Below are 6,035 nucleotides of genomic sequence, written 5' to 3'. Positions count from 1 at the left end.
TTGAGATAAATGAATTAAAGATGAGCATTGAAATGGTGGTGTTGGTGTGTTTTTTCACTCGGAGAATAAATGGGTCAACTGGGGAACCATGAACTTCTTGCAGGGTTTGTAATTGGTCTCATCATGGGGTTTAATGTTACATTTCTTGAGCACTGAATTCTCCTGTTTGCAGATGAATTAAGAGTTGATCCATTTTTCCTGAAACCTCTTTTTTTTCTACAACTGAACAGACATGCAGCACCAGCACTGATGACAGAACGTGTTCCCTGTGACACTTGCCAGGTGCCACCAGTTGCCATGCAACCAGTTGCTTTCTACTACAAGCTGTCATTGCTAACCTGACAGACGCATGTTGGCGGGCTGCATTTTGATGCCGTCTCTGTGTAACAAATGTAGGCTATTTAATGTGAGAGCGTTGAATTGGAATGATTAAAATATAACCCATGTATTTCATGTCACATTCGGGGACCACACAAAATGTTTCTGTGGACCACCATTGGCCCATGGACCATACTTTGAGAACCCCTGCTCTAGATTGTCTATTTCAAAATCAGAATCAGTATGTGGAACTTGATTCTGGTCTTCCACTGCTGTCAGTGTCCCTACAGCAATAGAAGAGACATAACAGTTAATGAGGACAACAATGAGACTTTTTATAGTTAACTCAAATATTTCACTGTAAAAAAAATCATAAAGTAATTTTGTGGAATCAAATAAATAGACAAGTTTTGTTTGCTCAAGTTAATTAAACTTCAAATTTCTAGTATTCATTTTCAGAGCACTTATGAGTTGAATGAATGTACTGTCCAGAGTTCAATTAACTTAATAAATTACATTTCTAAAGAAACATGATTAGCATATTAGCAGACTTCCCAGCATGCATTGTTTGAGAGTTAAAACTCTCCTAAGACCCTTCTTTTTTATAGTGCTGATGGAACAAAGTAACTACAAACAGGAAGTTCTCTGTGACTTTTCAAACTGAGAAAATGTAATGTTTGTGATATTCATCAGCGTGACTGAAGAGATTTTGGCTGATCTTAATATGTTAAGCTGATTGAACATGCTTTCTCAAGTGCAACTGAATTAAAAGCAAGTTTATTTGATTCAGCTTTTCTTTTCAAATTCAGTCAACTTAAATTTTAAAGCAGTCTGGAAACTATTTTTTTTTTTTAAATAGATTTTTTTTGACAGGTTTCTGATTATTCCTTCTCAAATTTCTTGTACACTTTTTGGCTGCAGATATAACATGAGCTTTCGCAAATTTTAATGTTGATATTTTATTTTTACTAATGTTGATTGATTGTTAAAAACTGATCAGTGGAAATGATCATCATCCTGTGTGAGAGGCTGATGGTCGCCTGCAGCTCCCCGCGCGGCTCTGGTGGTCAAAAGCCTCGCACATCTTTAGGAAGAAGGGATGACGACATCATGTCCTTAGCAACGGTGGCGTCTCTACGGCAACATCCTCCGGTGTCCCCTGTGTGCTGCTGTCGCGGTGCCTCTCAGCTGTTGTCAGTGAGACACAGAGAAGATCACGGTGTTCACGCGGGTGGTTTTGGAGGACGATGTGGTGTCATGGGTGGAGCGCGCGCGTACACCCCGGCAGCCGTTTTTGTCTCGCGACTTGAGTGCCGAAAGTTGGAGTGGACACGGGGAAACTTGGGCACGAGGACCCTCTCCTCCTCATCATCATCGTCATTAATCATCCTCCATCCTGCACGAGACCGCCGCCAGCGCGCTCCGTCCGCAGCATCTGGACCGTTTTTATTTGCATCCAGTGGCGCGTGCGGCTGATGGATCCCGCCGTGCTCATCTTCCTACTCTACGTCATGATCGCGCACGAGCTGGTGTGTGGCTGGATGCAGTACCGCAGACAGAGCAACAAACCCCGCAAAGCTGCTGCTGGACCGCTGCTGCGCTCCAGGTGTGTGTGTCCACATAAGGCTAAACCTAACAGTGCCTCTGTGTGTGTGTGTGTGTGTGTGTGTGTGTGTGTGTGTGTGTGTGTGTGTGTGTGTGTGTGTGTGTGTGTGTGTGATTTATATTTGGTTCATCAATCAGAAGTAACATCTGGATGTAGGAGGTACTGCTGCTCTCAAAGGATTACTGGCCAACAGAGAAATTGAAATTGATGAATCATTAATAATCCATTAATTGATATTGTTGAGGTTGCTATCACTCATTTTTTGATACCAAGACAAACAACTGGAAGTTAAGTTTCATTACAATATTTTGACCATAACCAAAACAATTAGAAAATTAGATTTAGTCTAAATAGAATAAACATATAAGCAAGGATGTTCATCTTTCACCTGAATACATATCTTTAATAAAACATTAAAAACTCACTAATTTTATTTATTTATTTATTTCTACCAGTGCTTCTGACCATATCTCATGGCTTTCTTCAGTTAATAAGACTTGCTCATGTGTCATTATGAGAAAATGAGTCCTGCTCCCTCTCCAGTGTAGGAGTAAAACACACAGGTTGTTTCCAGAGGTGAGGGACTTGAGTCACACATCTGAGGACTTGAGACTTGCTTGACTAAAAAGACTGGACTTATTTAAAACAAATATTTGCATTTTTTAGGCAGACCAGCAGAGGCCAAAGCTTGAAGCAGCTCATAGAGGTGGGTAGTCCAAAAATAGTAGAATTTAGATCTACTGCCACAAAATGTCAAACAATCAGTAAGATTACTATAACATACTGCCAGCACTTACTTTACCAGAGGCATTTTTCTGTCTGTGAGTTGCATGCTAGCAGTTTATCAAAATAAAAGTCCTCTGCTACTTTAATGTTTTTATTGGGTGAGGCAAATGCATTTCCCCAAGAAATCTACGCCTGAGTTTTATAAACCAAGAAACTTTGCATTAGTGAGGTCAGCCGCTGATATTGAGTGATCAGACCTGACAGTCACATGTGTTAGTTCATACCAAAGTGTTGGGGTTAAGGTCAGGACTCTGTGCAGGCCAGGCAAGTTCTTCCACACTAAACTGGGAGAACCATTTCTTTAAGGAGCTGTCTTTGTGCTCAGGGACATTTTCATGTTGAAGCAGGAAAGTTACAAACACAAACTGTTGCCACAAAGTTAGAATCACATGAGAGCATTGTATAGCCTACTGTAGTATTATTTCCCTTCACTGGAGCTAAAGATCCTGAACCAAATCCTTAAAATAGCCCCAAACTGAAAGAACAAAAAGGTATGCAGACAGGGTGAGGAAATGAACCTGAAACATTCCTAAAGTGTTATTTATAATAAATGGGACGGCCTTATGGGAACTGGAGGGGAGTTACGTGTTTCCTTGGCAAACTTTCAATTTTCAAAAATGAGTTTGTATTTGATCTAAAAAATCATCTCTGGATGAATCAGTTTGCTTCAGGGAAAAACTGAAAATACTGAGTCAGATGTTGGTCCAGCAGGAAAAATGATTGATTTTTGATCTCATGATTGAAAGTTCTGTGGTTTCTAATCAAGTCACTCCTGTTATATTCTCGTGTACTTCCTCCTCAGTGCGCGAGTGTGTCAGGCAGCATGGAGGACGCAAAGTCAGTCAATCAGGACTGACAGAGGAGGGAGGGACCTGAGGAAGTGCAGCCGCATCGTGAGAAAAGCCTGATGAGGAGAGACACCAGACATAGACGGACACTTACTGAAGAATAACTGATTTAATCTCCAAGTGTCTTCTGAATGTGAAGCTGTTGTCTGCAGGCCTGATCCAGCACTTCTGGGCATTTGAACCATTTATTACTGTGGTTATTTCTGCAACATACAAACCTTTTAACTGAGAGGATTTTAGGCCTGATATAAATTAATATGCAGATGGCCAAACTGCTTTTTAAAAAGGCCAAAAAATGCAGCATTTCTGTTATTTTGTTTGTTAAAAATATGAGGCATTGTGTGTCAGTAGTGATTTTCATGACTGATCCTCATCAGATCAATATCTGAGCCTCTTCATCTGTTTTTGAGCTGCACCACAGAGTGTTCTGGTTTGGTTTTATTGCTATGACAGCCTTTTAAAGGCACGAGCATCAGTAAGTTATTATTTGTCTAAGATGCACCATGTAATCACCATGTTCCCACTGTGTTTATGGTCAGGGACCTTTCACCCGTTTCTCATATTGCTCTCTGTCTGTCGCTACAGTAAAAATATCAAATAAAGAGGCCAGAAAAAGAGCCAGAATCCACTCCAGCCAATCCTACTCCTCTTTGATGTTGATGGACATGATAAACGTTAAGTTGCTACTAGCAACCTACTAACATTGTTGTCTGTTGATGCAGATGGTTGGGGGGGGGGGGGGGGGGGGGGGGTATTTCAATTCTTTAGGCAGAATGACATTCTGCCCTGACATTTTGACAACAGCTAGGCTAACAGCTAAGTTAAAGGGACAGTTCACCCTAAAATAAAATTAAAAAATGCATATTTTCCCCTGGACTGTCTATTTATCCATCCAGATTTTTTGGTGTGAGTGTAAGGTGGAGATATCAGCCACACAGATGCCTGCCTCCTTTCATATATAATAGGACTAAATGGCAAAGACCGAGACGTTTGAAAAACTCAAAACCAGTGTTTCTTTTCAAACACCATGACAAAGTGACTCAAGATAATTCACAGAACTTGTTGTGAGCCGTTTCATTTAGGATCTTTCTTTCTGCAGTTGATTCTGCTGGAACTACTTTCTTTGCTGTTAGGAAGAAAGTAGTTCTGACATGAAACTGCTCACAACAAGGTCTGTGGATTATCTTGAGTAATCAGGTCATGACTTTTCAAAAGAGACACTAGTTTTGAATAATTCAGCTTTTGTTTTTTGGTGCTTTGAGCATCACAAGCCATTTAGTCCCATTATATTGGAGAGAAGACAGACATCTCTAGGGCTGATATCTCACACCAAAAAAAATCTAGATGGATAAATAACCCCACAGGCCAGGAGAAAACTATGTGTGAACTGGGGTGAACTTGGGGGGAACTGTCCCTTTAAGTTATCTGGCCTGTCTGCCTGCACAGAGAGCTACTGCTCCCATGTCCCTTGAATCAGATTGTTCATCGCCAGGTTGCCGTGACAGATGGGTTGAAATTGTCTGTATTGTGTGGATTTATTAATGATTGTTTTTCACACACGATGTGGCAACTTGGATGACATTAGACAAACATACATTTATAGGATCAGTGTATAATCCTTATTCATGGTAAAGTTTGAGGGCCATGCACGGGACTTTCACGAGGTTGCCGGGAGAAACCCAGGAAAAATGAGGGTGTTGATGAGTGTGGTCAAACCTTTTTCATGTTGTACTGGATGGAGAGACACCACAAAACTTGAGTACTGAAACACTGAATATATTGACGATTGTATAACTATAGATATTTTAATTGCAACTATAAAAACAATTATTTATACATAATGATTCTTATTATCATAAGTGATATTTGTTAATATTTAACTATTCTTTAAACTTGTGTTTCTTTGTGTTGGACAAACAATTAGAGGAAACAAAAAACAAGATGTTTTTTCTCTCATCTTGGTAGGAGTGCTCTCAGACATTCTTAAAATATTCTCTTACCTAAGAGAAGAGCAAAAATAAGAAAACATTGATGAATCTCAGAAATCAGTTGGTGCTAACAAATGAAGAATAAATCATAGATACAAATCAAAGGTTTAAATAAGACAAAAATTTGTTCATTAATGGTTTCTTTCATCCAGTGTTTCTCAAGACATAATCAGCTGCTGGAACTACTGCAAGGCTTTTGTCAATCTTCTTCTTCTTCCTCCCAGGTAATCTGCCTTCAAGCTGCATGAAAATAAACCAAACTTTGCCCATAGTTTCAGCCCTATTCCAAATTTCCTTTACTTGCTTTGTAGGATAATAGTTCTGATGGTGGCGCTACAGCAATCGTCTAAGTTTAAAAACTTTGAAATTTAATAACAAATCATCCATATGTGCTACAACTTATAAACTTGCACCAAAATGCTGCTAAATCAAACAAACAATCTCAAAAAGTGGAAAACTGAGCATCTTTAAACCTCAGCTTGTCTCTTA

General features: G+C 39.7%; 1 pseudogene across 1 annotated transcript; it reads left to right on the top strand.

Annotated features, from left to right (window-relative positions):
* Positions 1-1,301: 1,301 nt before the first annotated feature.
* LOC146308155 (uncharacterized) lies at positions 1,302-4,180 on the top strand (annotated as a pseudogene). Its single transcript, XR_014772642.1, has 2 exons — positions 1,302-1,924; positions 3,513-4,180. The product of XR_014772642.1 is annotated as an uncharacterized LOC146308155 (transcript).
* The last annotated feature ends 1,855 nt before the right edge of the window (positions 4,181-6,035 follow it).

This window comes from Lutjanus erythropterus, chromosome 20, assembly GCF_056507025.1.
Source record: "Lutjanus erythropterus isolate fLutEry1 chromosome 20, fLutEry1.hap2, whole genome shotgun sequence".
Taxonomy (NCBI): domain Eukaryota; kingdom Metazoa; phylum Chordata; class Actinopteri; order Lutjaniformes; family Lutjanidae; genus Lutjanus; species Lutjanus erythropterus.
This window is presented reverse-complemented; position numbering and strand designations above follow the sequence as displayed.